The 22127-nt window shown below is 45.6% G+C and overlaps 1 long non-coding RNA gene across 1 annotated transcript; it reads left to right on the forward strand.

The window, feature by feature from the left end:
* The first annotated feature begins 18640 nt into the window (after positions 1 to 18640).
* On the forward strand, positions 18641 to 21435 carry LOC123047291 (uncharacterized). Its single transcript, XR_006422893.1, has 2 exons — positions 18641 to 18986; positions 19083 to 21435. It is a non-coding gene; the product is annotated as an uncharacterized lncRNA (long non-coding RNA).
* The last annotated feature ends 692 nt before the right edge of the window (positions 21436 to 22127 follow it).

Here is a 22127-nt window from a genome sequence, read left to right on the forward strand (position 1 = left end):
CTAATCTAACTAGAACTAGTACCAATTCTGCTTACGTGCACAACTAGCTAGGACCCAAACTTGTTTACTAACCGACTATACACAATACCAACTGAAGATTAGCTAACACATTAGGTATCCACAGTTGTGCATCTTGATTCCTTAACATATAATGGATGCTAGTAAACTCCTACCACTTCTAAAAGACGCACACGTCAATGCTGGCTATACTCCACTTTTTTTCATCACTGGCCTACTATGTATAGCTTGCACGTAGGGAACATATAGGAGAGGAAACGTATAGAACGTGTGAATATTCAATGCACGCAATTACCTACAGGGCCGATCCTTGAAGGGTCTTGCTCTCCTCCGATCAATTTTGATGCATCCTTCTTCTCAAACCAATTCCATCTATCAACAAGCCACCTCACGTTCAATCTATGGGTTCAATCTAGGGTTTCTAGGAGCAAGGTGCCGGCGGCTGCGTTTGGGGTTGGGAGGGAAAAGGGTCGTGGCTCATATGGAAAGGGTGTGGAGGCTGGCCTAATATTCCTCTCAAGAAAAAAAGGCTAGGGTATCATTATGCTAGAATTAAACGAACGGCTCAGATGATAAATTAGTAGAATCCGTCATAGTCCATAACATAGTCGGGATTCTACCGTTTTGTACAGGATTTTACGATCCGGATCCCGAGTCAACATGGATTTTACCTGAACCGGATTCATAGTGGGACTTGGACCGACATGCTTCTGTAGGATCGTGAAATCGTAGGATTCTAGCAGTCGAATCGCGACTCTGACTACCTTGCTTACAGCTCAAGATGCCGGGTTACAAGGGCACCATCACTGTGCATGGGAGTTGAAAGGTGGCCTTGGAATGTGAAGAAGGCGACGCGGCTTACGCTGAGTCTGCCTGTGCCGCGGAGGAGCTCAAATTTTATCAAGACAATGTTAACCCGGCGGATATGACCTCCCTCAAGAAACCAACTACTGAGCATGACCCGGCGTTGAAGTTTAAGTCGGCCGCTGAGACAAAGCTTGTTGACTTTACCCCAGGAGATGCTTCTCAGCAATTCAGTATCAGTGCCAATTTGGATCCTAAATAGGAAAGCGCGCTCATCGAGTTCATCCGTGAGAACCGGGACATCTTTGCATGGAAACCTTCTGACATGCCGGGTGTACCGAGGGAACTCGCTGAGCACACTCTCCATATTGATCCAAAATATAAGCCGGTCAGGCAGTTTCTCCGGCGGTTCAACGAAGAGAGACGAAAAGCTATTGTGGAAGAGTTCGCCCGGCTCTTAGCGGCCGGGTTTATTGTTGAAGTTTTTCACCCGGAATGCTTGGCTAACCCGGTGTTAGTGCTCAAGAAGAACGGCACTTGGCGGATGTGCGTGGATTACACGGACTTAAACAAGGCGTGTCCGGCTGATCCCTTTGCTCTCCCCCGTATTGATCAAATCATTGATGCTACGGTGGGTTGTGAACGTTTGAGCTTCTTGGATGCTTACTCTGGTTATCATCAGATCAAGATGGCAGTTAAGGACCAGGAGAAGACAGCTTTCATCACTCCGTTTGGAGCCTTCTGTTATGTGTCTATGTCATTTGGACTCAAAAGTGCCCAGGCGACTTATCAGCGGTGTGTGCAGAACTGTTTGCATGATCAAATTGGGTGTAATGTTCATGCTTACGTAGATGACATTGTGGTGAAGTCCAGAGAAAAGGAAACCTTGATATCTGACTTGAAAGAGACCTTTGATAATCTCCGGGTCTACAAGATGATGCTTAACCCAGCCAAGTGTGTGTTTGGTGTACCTGCAGGCAAGCTCTTAGGCTTTCTGGTGTCAAACAGAGGCATTGAAGCTAATCCGGAGAAGATTAAGGCGATTACCTCTCTGGCTAAGCTGGCGTGTATCAATGATATTCAGCGACTGGCGGGTCGTGTTGCCGCTTTAAGCCGATTCATAAGCCGGTTAGGTGAGAAGGCCCTTCTGTTATATCAGATGATGAAGAAAACTGACACCTTTGTCTGGAGTGATGCTGCGGATGCTGCCTTTGAAGACTTGAAGAGGCAATTGTCTGAACCAACGGTTCTTGCGGCTCCCATTGGCAGAGAGCCGTTGCTGTTATATGTGGCTACTAATTCACGAGTGGTCAGTGTTGCCATCGTGGTGGAGTGTAAAGAGGCTGGCAAGGAGCATCCGGTTCAACGGCTGGTTTACTATATCAGTGAGGTGCACATTGAGTCTAAGCAAAGGTATCCACATTGGCAGAAACTCGTTTATGGAGTGTTTATGGCCAACCGGAAGTTGAAGCAGTACTTTCAAAGTCATCCTATAACTGTGGTAAGTTCTGCCCCTTTGGGAGACATCATCCAGAATAGGGAGGCCACAGGGCGAGTCGCCAAGTGGGCTATCGAGCTTGGGCCTCATGGTTTGAAGTACATGCCACATGCTGCTATTAAGTCTCAAGCCTTGGTGGACTTTATCAATGATTGGACAGAGTTGCAGGCACCTGAGGAGAAGCCAGATAACACATATTGAACTATTCACTTTGACGGGTCCAGGCAGCTAGAAGGCTCAGGGGCTGGAATTGTTTTAACTTCCCCTCGAGGTGACAAATTTCGTTATGTACTCCGGCTTATGTTCCCATGTACTAACAATGCAGTAGAGTACGAGGCCTTACTCCATGGTCTCCGGATGGCCAAGGAGATGAACTTAAGCCGGGTCAGGTGCCTAGGCGACTCAGATCTCGTGGCTCAACAGGTGTCACGCAAGTGAGATTCCATGGATCCTCTCATGGCGGCTTCTCGACGTGAAGTAGATGCTGTGGCTGGGAATTTCAAGGGTTATCAAGTGGAGCACATTGATCGAAGGAAGAATGAGGCGGCTGATGCTTTAAGTCGGCCGGGATCTCAACGTAAGCCGGTGCTGAAGGAAATATGCCCTAGAGGCAATAATAAAGTTATTATTTATTTCCTCATATCATGATAAATGTTTATTATTCATGCTAGAATTGTATTAACCGGAAACATGATACATGTGTGAATACATAGACAAACATAGTGTCACTAGTATGCCTCTACTTAAACTAGCTCATTGATCAAAGATGGTTATGTTTCCTAACCATAGGCATGTGTTGTCATTTGATTAATGGGATCACATCATTAGGAGAATGATGTGATTGACTTGACCCATTCCGTTAGCTTAGCACTTGATCGTTTAGTATGTTGCTATTGCTTTCTTCATGACTTATACAAAGTTCCTACAACTATGAGATTATGCAACTCCCGTTTACCGGAGGAACACTTTGTGTGCTACCAAATGTCATAACGTAACTGAGTGATTATAAAGGTGCTCTACAGGTATCTCCAAAGGTACATGTTGAGTTGGCATAATTCGAGATTAGGTTTTGTCACTCCGATTGTCGAGAGGTATCTCTGGGCCCTCTCGGTAATACTCATCACCTAAGCCTTGCAAGCATTGTAACTAATGAGTTAGTTATGAGATGATGTATTACGGAACGAGTAAAGAGACTTGCCGGTAATGAGATTGAACTAGATATTGGATACCGACGATCAAATCTCGGGCAAGTAACATACCGATGACAAAGGGAACAACGTATGTTGTTATGCGGTTTGACCGATAAAGACCTTCGTAGAATATGTGGGAACCAATATGAACATCCAGGTTCCGCTATTGGTTATTGACCGAGAATAGTTCTAGGTCATGTCTACATAGTTCTCGAACCCGTAGGGTCCGCATGCTTAACGTTACAATGACAGTTTTATTATGAGTTTATAAGTTTTGATGTACCGAAGGTTGTTCGGAGTCCCGGATGTGATCACGGACATGACGAGGAGTCTCGAAATGGTCGAGACATAAAGATTGATATATTGGATGACTATATTCGGACACCGGAAGTGTTCCGGGTGTTTTCGGAGAAAAACCGGAGTACCGGAGGGTTACCGGAACCCCCCCCCCCCCCCGGGAAGTAATGCGCCTTGATGGGCCCTAGTGGAGAGAGAGAGGGGCTGGCCAGGACAAGAGGCGCGCCCCTCCCCTTGAGTCCGAATAGGACAAGGAAGGGGGGGCGGCGCCCCCCTTGCCTTTCCGGTAGAACATCATCATCGTCATCATCATCGTCACCACGCCGGTTTAGGCGAAGTTTAGGCGAAGCCCTGCGCCGGTAGAACATCATCATCGTCACCACGCCGTCGTGCTGACGGAACTCATCCCCGACGCTTCGCTAGATTGGAGCCCGGGGGACGTCATCGAGCTGGACGTGTGCTGAACTCGGAGGTGCCGTACGTTCGGTGCTTGGATCGGTCGATTCGTGAAGACGTACGACTACATCAACCATGTTGTTATATCGCTTCCGCTTAACGGTCTACGAGGGTACGTAGACAACACTCTCCCCTCTCGTTGCTATGCCATCACCATGATCTTGCGTGCGTAGGAAAATTTTGAAATTACTATGTTCCCCAATAGTGGCATCCGAGCCTAGGTTTTATGCGTTGATGTTATATGCACGAGTAGAACACAAGTGAGTTGTGGGCGATACAAGTCATACTGCTTACCATCATGTCATACTTTGGTTCGGCGGTATTGTGAGATGAAGCGGCCCGGACCGACATTACGCGTACGCTTACGCGAGACTGGTTTCACCGTTACGAGCACTCGTGCTTAAAGGTGGCTGGCGGGTGTCTGTCTCTCTCACTTTAGCTGAATCGAGTGTGGCTACGCCCGGTCCTTGCGAAGGTTAAAACAGCACCAACTTGACGAACTATCGTTGTGGTTTTTATGCGTAGGTAAGAACGGTTCTTGCTAAAGCCCGTAGCAGCCACGTAAAATTTGCAACAACAAAGTAGAGGACGTCTAACTTGTTTTTGCAGGGCATGTTGTGATGTGATATGGTCAAGACGTGATGCTATATTTTATTGTATGAGATGATCATGTTTTGTAACCGAAGTTATCGGCAACTGGCAGGAGCCATATGGTTGTCGCTTTATTGTATGAAATGCAAACGCCCTGTAATTGCTTTACTTTATCACTAAGCGGTAGCGATAGTCGTAGAAGCAATAGATGGCGTAAACGACAACGATGCTACGATGGAGATCAAGGTGTTGTGCCGGTGACGATGGTGATCACGATGGTGCTTCAGAGATGAAGATCACAAGCACAAGATGATGATGGCCATATCATATCACTTATATTGATTGCATGTGATGTTTATCCTTTATGCATCTTATCTTGCTTTGATTGACGGTAGCATTTTAAGATGATCTCTCACTAAAAAATTATCAAGAAGTGTTCTCCCTGAGTATGCACCATTGCCAAAGTTCGTCGTGCCCAGACACCACGTGATGATCGGGTGTGATAAGCTCTACGTCCATCTAGAACGGGTGCAAGCCAGTTTTGCACACACAGAATACTCAGGTTAAACTTGACGAGCCTAGCATATGTAGATATGGCCTCGGAACACGGAGACCGAAAGGTCGAGCGTGAATCATATAGTAGATATGATCAACATAGAGATGTTCACCATTGAAAACTAATCCATCTCACGTGATGATCGGTTATGGTTTAGTTGATTTGGATCACGTGATCACTTAGATGACTAGAGAGATGTCTGTCTAAGTGGGAGTTCTTAAGTAATATGATTAATTGAACTTAAATTTATCATGAACTTAGTACCTGATAGTATTTTGCTTGTGTGTGTTTGTTGTAGATAGATGGCTCGTGCTGTTGTTCCGTTGAATTTTAATGCGTTCCTTGAGAAAGCAAAGTTGAAAGATGATGGTAGCAATTACACGGACTGGGTCCGTAACTTGAGTATTATCCTCATTGCTGCACAAAAGAATTACGTCCTGGAAGCACCGCCGGGTGCCAGGCCTGCTACAGGAGCAACACCAGATGTTGTGAACGTCTGGCAGAGTAAAGCTGATGACTACTCTATAGTTCAGTGTGCCATGCTTTACGGCTTAGAACCGGGTATTCAACGACGTTTTGAACGTCATGGAGCATATGAGATGTTCCAGGAGTTGAAGTTAATATTTCAAGCAAATGCCCGGATTGAGAGATATGAAGTCTCCAATAAGTTCTACAACTGCAAGATGGAGGAGAATAGTTCTGTCAGTGAGCATATACTCAAAATGTTTGGGTATAATAATCACTTGATTCAACTGGGAGTTAATCTTCCGGATGATAACGTCATTGACAGAATTCTCCAATCACTGCCACCAAGCTACAAGAGCTTTGTGATGAACTATAATATGCAAGGGATGAACAAGACAATTCCCGAGCTCTTCGCAATGCTAAAGGCTGCGGAGGTAGAAATCAAAAAGGAGCATCAAGTGTTGATGGTCAACAAGATCACTAGTTTCAAGAAAAAGGGCAAAGGGAAGAAGAAGGGGAACTTCAAGAAGAACAGCAAGCAAGTTGCTGCTCAAGAGAAGAAACCCAAGTCTGGACCTAAGCCTGAAACTGAGTGCTTCTACTGCAAGCAGACTGGTCACTGGAAGCGGAACTGCCCCAAGTATTTGGCGGACAAGAAGGATGGCAAAGTGAACAAAGGTATATGTGATATACATGTTATTGATGTGTACCTAACTAGAGCTCGTAGTAGCACCTAGGTATTTGATACTGGTTCTGTTGCTAATATTTGCAACTCGAAACAGGGACTACGGAATAAGCGAGCACTGGCCAAGGACGAGGTGACGATGCGCGTGGGAAACGGTTCCAAAGTCGATGTGATCGCGGTCGGCACGCTACCTCTACATCTACCTTCGGGATTAGTTTTAGACCTGAATAATTGTTATTTGGTGCCAGCGTTGAGCATGAACATTATATCTGGATCTTGTTTGATGCGAGACGGTTATTCATTTAAATCAGAGAATAATGGTTGTTCTATTTATATGAGTAATATCTTTTATGGTCATGCACCCTTGAAGAGTGGTCTATTTTTATTGAATCTCGATAGTAGTGATACACATATTCATAATGTTGAAGCCAAAAGATGCAGAGTTGATAATGATAGTGCAACTTATTTGTGGCACTGCCGTTTAGGTCATATCGGTGTAAAGCGCATGAAGAAACTCCATACTGATGGACTTTTGGAATCACTTGACTATGAATCACTTGGTACTTGCGAACCGTGCCTCATGGGCAAGATGACTAAAACACCGTTCTCCGGTACTATGGAGAGAGCAACAAATTTGTTGGAAATCATACATACAGATGTATGTGGTCCGATGAATGTTGAAGCTCGTGGCGGATATCGTTATTTTCTCACCTTCACAGATGATTTGAGCAGATATGGGTATATCTACTTAATGAAGCACAAGTCTGAAACATTTGAAAAGTTCAAAGAATTTTAGAGTGAAGTGGAAAATCATCGTAACAAGAAAATAAAATTTCTACGATCTGATCGTGGAGGAGAATATTTGAGTTACGAGTTTGGTTTACATTTGAAACAATGCGGAATAGTTTCGCAACTCACGCCACCTGGAACACCACAAAGAAATGGTGTGTCCGAACGTCGTAATCGTACTTTACTAGATATGGTACGATCTATGATGTCTCTTACTGATTTACCGCTATCGTTTTGTGGTTATGCTTTAGAGACGGCTGCATTCACATTAAATAGGGCACCATCAAAATCCGTTGAAATGACGCCTTATGAACTGTGGTTCGGCAAGAAACCAAAGTTGTCGTTTCTTAAAGTTTGGGGCTGCGATGCTTATGTGAAGAAACTTCAACTAGATAAGCTCGAACCCAAATCGGAGAAAGGTGTCTTCATAGGATACCCAAAAGAGACTATTGGGTACACCTTCTATCACAGATCCGAAGGCAAGACATTCATTGCTAAGAATGGATCCTTTCTAGAGAAGGAGTTTCTCTCGAAATAAGTGAGTGGGAGGAAAGTAGAACTTGATGAGGTAACAGTACCTGCTCCCTTATTGGAAAGTAGTTCATCACAAAAATCAGTTCCTGTGACAAACACAACAATTAGTGAGGAAGCTAATGATATTGATCATGAAACTTCAGATCAAGTATCTACTGAACCTCGTAGGTCTACCAGAGTAAGATCCGCACCAGAGTGGTACGGTAATCCTATTCTGGAAGTCATGTTACTTGACCATGATGAACCTACGAACTATGAGGAAGCGATGATGAGCCCAGATTCCGCAAAATGGCTAGAGGCCATGAAATCTGAGATGGGATCCATGTATGAGAACAAAGTATGGACTTTGGTTGACTTGCCCGATGATCGGCAAGCCATTGAGAATAAATGGATCTTTAAGAAGAAGACTGACGCTGACGGTAATGTAACTGTCTATAAGGCTTGACTTGTTGCGAAAGGTTTTCGACAAGTTCAAGGGATTGACTACAATGAGACTTTCTCACCCGTAGCGATGCTAAAGTCTGCCCGAATCATGTTAGCGATTGCCGCATTTTATGATTATGAAATTTGGCAGATGGATGTCAAAACAGCATTCCTGAATGGATTTCTGGAAGAAGAGTTGTATATGATGCAACCGGAAGGTTTTGTCGATCCTAAGGGAGCTAACAAAGTGTGCAAGCTCCAGCGATCAATCTATGGTCTGGTGCAAGCCTCTCGGAGTTGGAATAAACGCTTTGATAGTGTGATCAAAGCATATGGTTTTATACAGACTTTTGGAGAAGCCTGTATTTACAAGAAAGTGAGTGGGAGCTCTGTAGCATTTCTAATATTATATGTGGATGACATATTGTTGATTGGAAATGATATAGAATTTCTGGATAGCATAAAAGGATACTTGAATAAAAGTTTTTCAATGAAAGACCTCGGTGAAGCTGCTTACATATTGGGCATTAAGATCTATAGAGATAGATCAAGACGCTTGATTGGACTTTCACAAAGCACGTACCTTGATAAAGTATTGAAAAGGTTCAATATGGATCAGGCGAAGAAAGGGTTCTTGCCTGTATTACAAAGGTATAAAGTTGAGTCAGACTCAATGCCCGACCACTGCAGAGGATAGAGAGAAAATGAAAGGAGTTCCCTATGCTTCAGCCATAGGCTCTATCATGTATGCAATGCTGTGTACCAGACCTGATGTGTGCCTTGCTATTAGTTTGGCAGGGAGGTACCAAAGTAATCCAGGAGTGGGTCACTGGACAGCGGTCAAAAACATCCTGAAATACCTGAAAAGGACTAAGGATATGTTTCTCGTATATGGAGATGACAAAGAGCTAGTCGTAAATGGTTACGTCAATGCAAGCTTTGACACTGATCCAGACGATTCTAAATCGCAAACCGGATACGTATTTTTATTAAACGGTGGAGTTGTAAGTTGGTGCAGTTCTAAACAAAGCATCGTGGCGGGATCTACATGTGAAGCGGAGTACATAGCTGCTTCGAAAGCAGCAAATGAAGGAGTCTGGATGAAGGAGTTCATTTCCGATCTAGATGTTATACCTAGTGCATCGGGACCAATGAAGATCTTCTGTGACAATACTGGTGCAATTGCCTTGGCAAAGGAATCCAGATTTCACAAGAGGACCAAGCACATCAAGAGACGCTTCAATTCCATTCGGGACCAAGTCCAAGTGGGAGACATAGAGATTTGCAAGATACATACGGATCTGAATGTTGCAGACCCGTTGACTAAGCCTCTCTCACGAGCAAAACATGATCAGCACCAAGACTCCATGGGTGTTAGAATCATTACTATGTAATCTAGATTATTGACTCTAGTGCAAGTGGGAGACTGAAGGAAATATGCCCTAGAGGCAATAATAAAGTTATTATTTATTTCCTCATATCATGATAAATGTTTATTATTAATGCTAGAATTGTATTAACCGGAAACATGATACATGTGTGAATACATAGACAAACATAGTGTCACTAGTATGCCTCTACTTAAACTAGCTCATTGATCAAAGATGGTTATGTTTCCTAACCATAGGCATGTGTTGTCATTTGATTAATGGGATCACATCATTAGGAGAATGATGTGATTGACTTGACCCATTCCGTTAGCTTAGCACTTGATCGTTTAGTATGTTGCTATTGCTTTCTTCATGACTTATACAAAGTTCCTACAACTATGAGATTATGCAACTCCCGTTTACCGGAGGAACACTTTGTGTGCTACCAAATGTCACAACGTAACTGAGTGATTATAAAGGTGCTCTACAGGTGTCTCCAAAGGTACATGTTGAGTTGGCACAATTCGAGATTAGGTTTTGTCACTCCGATTGTCGGAGAGGTATCTCTGGGCCCTCTCGGTAATACTCATCACCTAAGCCTTGCAAGCATTGTAACTAATGAGTTAGTTATGAGATGATGTATTACGGAACGAGTAAAGAGACTTGCCGGTAACGAGATTGAACTAGATATTGGATACCGACGATCAAATCTCGGGCAAGTAACATACCGATGACAAAGGGAACAACGTATGTTGTTATGCGGTTTGACCGATAAAGACCTTCGTAGAATATGTGGGAACCAATATGAACATCCAGGTTCCTCTATTGGTTATTGACCAAGAATAGTTCTAGGTCATGTCTACATAGTTCTCGAACCCGTAGGGTCCGCACGCTTAACGTTACTATGACAGTTTTATTATGAGTTTATAAGTTTTGATGTATCGAAGGTTGTTCGGAGTCCCGGATGTGATCATGGACATGACGAGGAGTCTCGAAATGGTCAAGACATAAAGATTGATATATTGGATGACTATATTCGGACACCGGAAGTGTTCCGGGTGTTTTCGGAGAAAAACCGGACTACCGGAGGGTTACCGGAACCCCCCCCCCCCCGGGAAGTAATGCGCCTTGATGGGCCCTAGTGGAGAGAGAGAGGGGCCGGCCAGGGCAAGAGGCGTGCCCCCTCCCCTTGAGTCCAAATAGGACAAGGAAGGGGGGGGCGGCGCCCCCCTTGCCTTTCCCCTCTCCCACTCCTTCCTTCCCCTCCTTCTTGGAATAGGAAAGGGAGGGGGCAAACCTACTTGGAGTAGGTTTCCCCCTCCTAGGGCGCGCCTCCCCTTAGGCCGGCCCCCTCCTCCTCTCCCCCTTTATATACAGGGGAGGGGGGCACCTCATAGACACACAAGTTGATCTACGGATCGTTGCTTAGCCGTGTGCGGTGCCCCCCTCCACCATATTCCACCTCGGTCATATCGTTGCGGAGTTTAGGCGAAGCCCTGCGCCGGTAGAACATCATCATCGTCACCACGCCGTCGTGCTGACGGAACTCATCTCCGACGCTTCGCTGGATTGGAGCCTGGGGGACGTCATCGAGCTGGACGTGTGCTGAACACGGAGGTGCCGTATGTTCGGTGCTTGGATCGGTCGATTCGTGAAGACGTACGACTACATCAACCGCGTTGTTATAACGCTTCCGCTTAACGGTCTACGAGGGTACGTAGACAACACTCTCTCCTCTCGTTGATATGCCATCACCATGATCTTGCGTGTGCGTAGGAAAATTTTGAAATTACTACGTTCCCCAACAGGTGCCACCAAACACCTTTCTTGATGTTTTGCATAACCCTTCTGTCAAGGTGCCTACCGAGGAAGAACTAGCGGTGCCAGACCCGGAGGCCCAGCTAGTGGTAGCTCTTCATGTTATCCCGGATTGGACAGTGCCATATTTGGCCTACATGACCCGGGGAGAGTTAGCACAGGATGAAACTTTGGCAAGACAAATTGTCAGACGGTCCAAATCATGACGATTGTCAATGGCGAGTTGCGTCATTGCAGTGTAACAGGGGCGTTTCAACGCTGTGTGTCGCCTGCAGAGGGACAAGAGATACTTCGTGAGATTCATGAAGGAGATTGTGGTCATCACGCCGGCTCAAAATATCTTGTGGCCAAGGCTTCCCGTCATGGTTTCTACTGGTTCACGGCTCATGCTGATGCGGAGGATCTGGTCAGTAAATGTGACGGTTGTCAGAAGTTCTCATGACGTGCTCATGTGCCGGCTCAAGAATTAAGGATGATCTTGATTACTTGGCCGTTCGCAGTCTGGGGTCTTGACATGGTTGGACCTTTCATAAGGTCTAAGGATAAAAAGACACATCTCCTGGTGGCAGTGGATAAATTTACAAAGTGGGTTGAGGCGGAGCCAGTCAGTAAGTGTGATGCGGCCACAGCGGTTCAGTTCATGAAAAAGGTGATCTTTCGTTTTGGTTTCCCACACAGTATTATAACTGATAATGGCACAAATCTCTCCAAGGGAGCCATGGAAGAGTTCTGTCAGTGAGAACATATCCGGCTTGATGTTTCGGCAGTTGCTCATCCTCAATCCAATGGTCAAGCGGAAAGAGCTAATCAAGAGATCCTGAAGGGTATCAAGCCCCGGCTCTTTGTTCCCTTAAAACGGACTCCGGGTTGTTGGTTGGAGGAGTTACCCTCTGTGCTATGGAGCATCAACACTACGCCTAACAGATCTACGGGTTACACACCTTTCTTCATGGTCTATGGAGCAGAGGCAGTTCTGCCAAGTGACATCCGACACGACTCACCCCGCGTGGCGGCTTACGTTGAGGCGGATAACGAAAAGGCTCGTGAGGACGCACTTGACTTGTTGGATGAGGAGCGAGACTTGGCAATAGTCCGCTTGGCGATTTACCAGCAAGACATGCGCCGCTATCATAGCCGCCAGGTTAAGAGCAGAACCTTTCAGGAAGGCGACTTGGTACTCCGGCTCATCCAAGATCAATATGATATGCACAAGCTATCTCCGCCTTGGGAGGGACCCTTTGTGGTCAGCAAGAATCTGAACAACGGGTCATATTACCTCATTGATGTTCGAGAGCACAAAGACTCACATAAGTCGGAGGAGGAGACCCGCCGGCCATGGAATATAGCCCATCTTCGGCCTTACTATACTTGAGCCACCGTCTCTTCAGATGTATATATTTTTGACGATGTACATATTATATAAAGCAATAAAGCAGGACCTCTGTCCTTTTTCCCCTCAAAGAATATTTTTATGTCTTCTTTGTCAGGTGGTGGAAACTACCAACAGGGAGCGGATCATATCTGAATCTGGCTTTTCCTTTGGCCCGGCTTATGATCATAACTGAATCTAGCCATGATCACTTGGGGGCTTCCTGTTCAAACATAGGTCGTATTCGAACCAAAGAGAACATAGCTGTCGATACCCGCTTGATCGGCATACTGCCAAACCCACTTGGGGGCTTCTTGATCATATTTGAATCACAGCTTAACCCCTTTGGGTCTGACGTGGATCGTATTCGAATCAGCGTCATTAAACAACTCATATGGTCACTTGGGGGCTTCCTGTTCAAACATGGGTCGTATTCGAACCCAAGAGAACATAGCTGTCGATACCCACTTGATCGGCATCGCCAAAGCCATTGGGGGCTATATGATCATATCCGAATCTTAGCTTAACCCCTTTGGAATGGTTTAACTGATCGTATTCGAATCAGAAGCCTCTGAAAATTGTTTATTATATGTCATAAGCGTAATTGCTTGACTATTTGGAAACCTTTTTTGAAAGCACTGTGAGATGGCTTTTGATTCTTCCGGCTTAATATTAATTATCCCAGGTTGTTAAGTGCTAGGTGAGCATTATAAGTTCCGACTTTCAGGAGTTGAAACCATCCACATGGCAAAGGTCACATAAACAGGTGGGATTATCAAAGGGATTACAGGATGAGGCAAGCAAATTTAACATCAAGGAGACAAACGATCAACCCGAGATGGAAATATATAACAATGGCGGCTTATGAAAGTATTAAGCGCCATAAACATGCGCAAAGGCATGACAAACATTGAGAGGTTTTTTCTATCCTATTACAAGACTCCCCGAGTCTGAATAAGTGGAGCATTGTTTTTGCGAAGTTATAAAACGCCTGGCGGTTCATTCCTTCGGCGGGCTTGAAGACTCCGGGTTATCCTTCTCCGCTTCTCCGTCGGTTGCTTTGTCCTGGAAGGTGGACGAGGCCCAGTCAATGCCACTCAAGGCTTCAAACTCAGCTTCATTATCTATTAAACCGGCCGGGTCCACTTCAGGGGCAAAGGTATGCTTACGCGTTGGAGGGATCAGGCTGACTTGGTCATATGGAATGTTTGGAATTCTCCGGTTCTCGCTATCATAGCCCGGCGAATACTTAGTAAGATCAGTATCATTCCCAATAAGGGTGGCCAAGGGACGTACGACTTTGACGCAGGCGGTGAAATCTTGATCATCAAATGCAGAACCGTCCTGCTTCAGGCTCGGATATCCAAGAGAGAGATTAGCTAAGTCAAGCTCTGGCGTCCATGCCTTTGCCCGGCTCAATGCGGCCACGGCTCCGGCTCTTGCGGATGCCCGCCTTAAATCTTGAATTCGCTGAGGTAGCACAGCGAGATGCTTCAGCACGTCTTGTAAAAGGCGGGAAGGGGTGTTTGATAAGGCTACAACGGCCAAGGCATGTTGTGACCCGGAGTACAGCTGTTCCACTAAGGTGTAAACTGCTTTAAGCTTGATCAGCATGTTTTGCTTAAGGTTGGTACTCCTGGGGCCTGTGTGTGCACAAACATAACAGTCAGCCGGAGATAACTATTACAATAGTCATTGGAAGATTACAATGTTTGAGGTTTTGCACCGTAACTTACCGAAGATGGCTGAGACCATTTGAGATATCTGCCGTTTTAAGTCGGACAGCTCGGTTGTTGCCTCTGCAAGAGATGCTTCTGCTGCCTCGGCCCGAGTCACCAGTGAAGCTTTCTCATCAGCCCAAGCTTTCTTCCCTGACTCAAAATTCTTCTTTAACTTCTCATTTTCAGAGACACTGAATTCAAATTTGGAGTTGGCCTTCTGAGTTTCAAGTTCTTGAGTTTCCAGGCGACTCTTCAGGACAGTAAGCTCCGACTCAAATTGACTTATGCTGGCCTGCATTGACACCAGGTTATGGTAAGGATCATGGTAAGGTGACATTCAAAGTCCCAAGCATTTTACAAGTAAAGATACTTGGCACTTAGGGGCTAATGTATGCTGAAGAATTTTAAACCTACCATACTGAGTCACACATATTAAGTCTCAAGCACTTTACAAGTAAAGATACTTGACCCTTGGGGGCTAATGTGTATCGCAAATTTAAAACTATCAAGTTATAACCGGGTTAAATATATTCTCTTTGAACCGGACAAACAAACAGTAAGCAGATTTCTAAGTCTACAGCATATTATTTCATAAGCAATAGACTTGGGGGCTGGTACAGTAAGTAAGATTCAGGAAAGTAGCATAAGTTATACCTCAGATTTGTGTTGTATTTGTTTCACCATGTCAATTTCCAGGTCATGACTATTATGCACCTGGTTCAGATAGCCCGAGACTATATCACCAATGCTTAAGTGAGTATAGTCAGTGATGTCCTGTTTGGCTCTTCGACGTTCGACAAATTCTTCCTTGGTGGCACATTGGGCAAGAACAGTAGGCCGCCCCGGTTCAACAAATTGACTTTTCAGATATACAATTTCTGGGTCAGTCGTCTTGGCCGGGCTAGGAACTTCCGGATTATCAGAGTTGTGGAGAACATCTTCTGCAGGCGGGTCAGAGGTTGGCACCGGAATGTCAAAGCCGGTTCAGGCGGTGGCTGATGGGTGGAGCTAGCAGGAGCGGACGAGTCAAGTGCCGGTTTAATGACAACCGGCTCTTGGGACGGCTTATTTTTCCTCGCCTACTTGCTGGGCTTCACTTGTAGGCTGTCAATAAAGGAAGAAGGATGAGTATTAAAACATAAAGTACGGTAAAACTTAATGTAAGAAAGGTTACATTACCCGGGAGCTGTTTTGAAAGCCGGCATGTTTGATTGCATAGACTCGTCGGAACAAGGAGAGGTATCCTGATAATTGGAGTCAGATGAATTGAGAGGTTGATGAATCAAACCCGCCAAAGGTAAAACAGAATGTAAATCGGAGATAACCTCGGTCCGGCGCTTCCTAGTTACATCGGGTAAGCCGGAGGAGAGTTCAGCATCTTGGTTGGCCCGAGTCTACCTCCGGTTCTCAAGCTGTTGTTGCTTGAAAAGAAATTGAGGATCTTGATAAGCTAGAGGATGTGAAAATCTTACTTTCCGGGTCACCCTTCGGGTTTTTTGTTTTGGCAAAGGCTCTGAGTCGGAGGAGATTATAGTTACCTCTTCTTCAACTGTTTGACTATTCCCTGTATCCTCGTGAAAGGACAGAATGTCAGTAACATAGTGACAAGAGAGTTAAGAAAGTTAAAGGATTACCTCTTCATCATCCAAAGAAGTATCATCCAATTTGAATAACTTGGAGGTGATGGGTTTCTTCTTCTTTGAGGTTCCTGTCTTGGCGGCTTTCCTTTCGGTCTTCTTGGCTGCCCTGGATTGTTTGGCAGCGTCATGATCATATTTGACCTTCCAGAAGTAATCGTCGGCCTGTGGAAAAAGATAAAGAATTATGAGCTCAAATAAGGTATAACGAAGCAGAGAGTATTTATTAAGATTGATAACTCACTGCAGGGGCCGGGTTTTTCTTGCAGAAGGGAAGTAAGCCAAAGGTATTACTGGTTACAGTGCCCTCCTTCAGCAGTGACTGGGTTGTAGCATCTACCACATCATCTGGTAAGTCGTCAGGACTATGACGCATTCAATCGTCCTTTTCGCCTGTGTAAGTACACATTAAGCCGGGGCGGCAGCTTAAGGGAAGTATTCGCCAAGTGACCCAGACTCGGACCAGATCGATGCCATTTAAACCATTTCCCAACAGAGCTTTAATCTTCTTGATGGTGGGGTTAAGAGGCAGACGTTCAACAGTGGTCAGTTTATCCGCCAGCGGATGGTTGGACTCAAGGCGCAGGGCGCGAAAGCCGGGCAGAGGCTTCTCATCAGCCGGAGAAGTGTCCTGACAGTAGAACCATGTCTAGTTCCAATCTTTTGGGTGACTCGGCAACTCAGCATAAGGAAACAGGCAGTCTCTCCATCGCTGGATCGAGATGCCGCCAAGCTCAAGACTAGGCCCGTTGGTACGTTCATTCTGTCGGTTCAAGTAAAAAAGTTCTCCGAATAGAAGCAGACTTGGTTCCTCTCCAAGATACACCTCACAGGAGACTTGAAAATTGCAAAGGTTTGACACGGAATTGGGTCCAATGTCTTGAGGTCTAAGATCAAAGAAATTCAAAACTTCCCTGAAGAATTTTGAGCCGGGAGGGGCAAATCCCCGGTTCATGTGATCCGTGAAAACTACCACTTCCCCTTCTTTGGGTTGAGGCCTTTCTGGGGACTAATGTTGGGGATATAACTATTTGTAAGCCGCCCAGGAGGGGCCGGGTTACGCAAAGAAGATTCACCAGAAAGAAGCCCAAGACCAAGCATGAAGATGGCGGTTCAAATAAGGGCTTAAGGCCCACAGGCGGCTCAAGGCCCGTTGTAGTAAACCGCCGTAATGGCATGACTTGTATCACAAGGTAGATTTTAATTAGTCATCGAGCCGGACACTGTTTATAAGCAGACCGGGACTCTGTAAGCCACAGGGCGTCAACCTGTGTATATAAGGGGACGACCTGCTGGCAGCTTAGGACAAGAAAACAACTCATCAAGAAACGGGCATAGCGTATCTTGCTCCCTGGTCATCGAAACATCAATACCAACCCAACTAGACGTAGGCCTTTACCTTCACGGTAAGGGGCCGAACTAGTATAAACCCTCTCGTGTCCTTTGTCCTGTTTAACCCCTTCAAGCTTCCTAGTTGTGATGGCTCCACAACTAAGTCCTTTCACGAGGACATCTGATGTGACAATTCCACAACACGGCCCATAAATTTTTTTGCCGCAGCCTGCAAACGCAAACCCCGAGCCACTATAACTGCGGGTTTGTGGGGCAGATGCGGGTCGATACCCTATCCTCCCGCCGCCGCGTTCCCCTCCAATTCCCCACCGTGTCGCTCGATTTCTTGCCGCCAGCGAGCCTTGAACCACCATGGCCGACTCAGGGGATGAGGCGGAGCGCCGCCGCCGCGCCAGATCTGACGCCGCGCGCAAGCGGGGGGCGCGTCGGTGACTCAACCAGGGTTCCCGGCCACCGCCGGCATTCAACCGGCGTGAGCTCGACGAGTTCGAGCTCGAGCGCGCCCGTCACCGCCGCGCCTCCTCCGGCAACTGGTCCGCGGGGAGCTCATTCGGCCACTGGTCCGCGGGGAGCTCATCCGTGGGCGCATCGAGCTCACGGCTCGTTCCGATGAAGAGGGAGACGGAGGAGGCCGTGCCAGATGCGCCGAGGCGTCATCGGACCCGAGGACTACCTCCCACTGGTGTAGGAAGAGCTCCTCGAGCGCGTCGTCCTCGAGCAGTCGGCGAAGGAGCTGCAGGAGATGGAAGAGCGCATCCGGCGCGAGCTCGAGTACGACCGACTCTTCCTCGATTCGGGCCTCGCGGCATCGCAGGCACAGGCATCGAAGGAGGCCGACCTGCGCGTGATGAAGGAGGAGCAGGCGAAGCTCTTCGTCGACCTCGGCTTCGACTCCGACTGATCGCCGCCGGTGGGCGGGTACCGCAGGAGCTCCGGTAAGCTCAATTTTGTAGCAGTGATGCAGTAGCGTAGGCCCTGTCTAGCATATCCACTACAACAAAATCCCCCCTATACCAATGCATTTGTACCACCGATATTGTAGGATCTGTTGTTTATCCCACCTCCCACCTCTCGCACTTAGAGCTAACCTCCTCGTCCCCAAGACTTCCGCGCTTAGAGCCAACCTCCTCTCCCTAAAATAAATCATACCTCCCCGTACCAACACCTACCTCATCCACTTCTCTCTCCCCCGATTCCCCTCTTTCTCATCTGACTTCCATGACAAGCCGCCGCCACCTTCGATTCTCCCTAAATCCGGCGATGTCCCGCACCATCGCTCATGGGCCAGGCTCCCCTCAGTGCACTCGTCCTATATTCCTCCTTGGCGACGTCCTCGACGCCACTACACGTGTCCTGCAGTAAATCTAGTCGACACGGATCGCCGGCGCAGCTCGCTCGCCTCTGTTCCAGAGGTCACTACTCCGCGTCGCTGGTTTCGCCTTCCGGCTCAGGCATTGCTGCTTCCGCCTTCCGGATCAGGCATGGATCTGAAACAAGCTGTGGTGTAGGGTTCTGCTCCCTTCTCTCGGTGGTGGTCGACAGTGGAGACGGGCCCGAGGGGAGAGGAGCATGTGGTGGAGCTCCGGCCGTGTTCCTCAACTACCAATTGGATCCCGCGCGTGCGGGTGGTTCTTGTGGCTCGCGAAGCCTTCGGCGGCGATGGTGCTCCTTTTGGATTTATTTTGGTGCCCGGCGTGCTTTTGTCTGCAGTTGCGTGTGTGCTTGGCTCGTGTGCATGTGTGTGTGTGTGGTGCGTGCGTGCCTGCTGATTGAAAGTACAGGTACAGCCCTATTACACTGATTGTTTGCTACTGCCACTAATTGCTATGCCGATGCTACTGATTTTGCTGCTCCTTGGTTCCTATACAGTAAACACTTGCTATCGCCGCTGGTTGCTATTGCTGCTGCCGCTGATTGCTATTGCTGTTGCTGCTGATTTTCCTACTCCTTAGTACATATACACTAGATAGAAGATAATATGCATTCCCAAATAAAAGTAGAAGATCAGTATGTTTTAAAATTCTTGCAAATTGAAACAACTACTTGTTATCTCTTCTCTAATTCTCTTTTATGCTCTCCATTGCAAAAAATTACTCAATATGTACAATGCGTACAATAATAATCACGGAACCCTCTAGCTCCTTTATGATTCCATGGTTCCTTGTCCTTGCAATTGTTAGTATTATTTGTACCACCTGTATCTCATCATGTGATTTTTTTTCCCTTGCAATTTTTGTGCCTGCAAGATGTCAGGTAACAGTCTTTCAGTATCTAAACAGATGCAGTAACTATGATGTTGGTATGAAAATGTCCTACAGGTCAGGTTTCCAACTGTTGACAATAGATGTGCAGATCGATAGATTGTGTTAAAATCATTAACTTGCCTGGCCTGATTGTGTAAGGGGTTAACTTGCTTTAATGCCGTGCAGCTTCAGGGGCAGATGGAAATGTACAGCTTATCACATAATCACAGAGAGTCGGGCAACCCATTCGCTTACTTGATAAACCCTCCCCTGGTTCAGGCCACTAAGGTGTCCATTTCCTTGTCTCCTCCTCATGAAGTAGCATTCTTATTTATTCCATATCCTTAATTTTTACACTAACTGGTCCAATGAATCTTTGTTAGTTAAGTGTGCCAATATATGTCTATTTTTTCCGGTCTTAATGACATGACAAATGATACATGATTAGGGAGCTGAGTTGTGACCAAAGATCAAATCCTCTTGGTTATATGATATTCTACATTGGCAGCAAAGGTACATGGGTAGTGTTTGCTAAAACTGGGTAAGTACTGACATAAAATTGTTCATCCATTACTTAGGTTTGCTTTTATTCAGATTTTTTAGCCATTACGTAGGTACTCCCTGATGCATTTCTTAAATATATATTCAGCTTAGTGCTAGGTTGGTCTTGAAGAATTAAATAGTGCCGCATTAAATTATTTTTATTTCCTTATAAATACCTTGGATCCTACCTTCTCTAGAAACAAAAATCCACTACTTTTTCCTAGAGAAGCCCAAATCTAAAGAAGTGTTTCTTTTCCATGTTGTTTCTTCTACTGGTTGTAAGAGTCTTATTCTTGATTGAGAAATTATAATGTGACATTTTAGTTCTCAGGTAACTACGAAGTTTGTGTGATGTAGATTAGTTAATGATTTTGAGCTATTGGTGTTCAGTTCCTTTCTCCTACTACTACATGGTGTTAAGTACATCATACCAAGCATGAGCGGGATGTGAGACACTAAACTAGTTAATGTTGAGACCTTTGGAAACGGAAACATTCAATTTTGTGTAGTCGATATTATTGCTTACCTACTCATCATTTAGTTGGTTGCTGAATTCATCTCATTGTTGATATAATATAATGTTTGAATAATTGTTAGTAGTTAATACATGCTGATGGCTGTTCGTAGGGAACAGGCACACGCAATTGGCAAAGATAATCAGTCTTTTAACATGTCCTCCTACTAAGTTATTTGTCAGATATACATAAGATTATGTCTTTCCCCCAACAATATTTTCTTGCACACTTTGTAATTTTTATGTGGATCCTTTTAGGTATAGTGCATACTATGTATATTTTTAAACTTCATATTGAATTTACGCCTAAATAGTATTATGATTTTTCTTTGTAGGTTGAGAATTTCAATACAAGATGATTACTTGGATCTTGGAGAACGTATGATGATTCTTGGTACTTGGAGGAGAAACAAGACAGTTCTTTGAATGTTTAGAAATTCGATATTTTATTTTATTTTATTTTCTAAGGAGATGATGTACCCCTAGTAGATGATACTTCCGTTGTATGTAATGTAACAGATGGTTCCATTGAATAAATATATCATTTTCATTTCTACTCTACCGAATTTTGCTAAAGTTCTACCTTGTACTGCCATTCAAACTACCTACTGTTACAAATGATTATATATGGAGGTTATTCTATTTTGCAAGCACAAACAGTGTTATAAATGATTATATATGGAGGTTATTCTATTTTGCAAGCACCAACGCATAGAAGCGTTGCATGAATCCGTTGTTACTTTGCAACACATTATTTCCTTGATTACCAACGGATCTATATACGTTGTAGTAGACCCTTGCAACGCCACCAACGGCAATGCATATGAATCCGTTGGTGTAGACCATAGCAACGCTAATACGGACAAACGACAACGCATCTATGCGTTGCTGAAGGAGGATTCTTGTTGTAGTGATCTAACCTCTATGTATGTATGTGGCGTGTATGAACTTATTATGCGAAGAAGAACCATGTATGCGAGCAAGCTCCGGCGAGCTGTTGCTTAAAATTTCTCGCGCGAAACAACCTTTTTTTAAATTTAGGGGTTTGTTTGCGGTTTCTAGTCTGCCGCGGCAAATTTCGGCCTGCATAACCGCCCCGTGTGACCTGCAAACACATTTTACGGGTCGGCAAAATGCGGGGTCTGCTAGAGTTGCTCTTAGTTAACATTCGTCTGTGTCGCCCTTGGTGGAACTACGCCGCTCACCACCTTCTCTTCGGCACACCACCGTCCTATGATGTCTCCGCATCTTCG

Source organism: Triticum aestivum, chromosome 2B, assembly GCF_018294505.1.
Source record: "Triticum aestivum cultivar Chinese Spring chromosome 2B, IWGSC CS RefSeq v2.1, whole genome shotgun sequence".
NCBI classification, from domain to species: Eukaryota; Viridiplantae; Streptophyta; class Magnoliopsida; order Poales; family Poaceae; genus Triticum; species Triticum aestivum.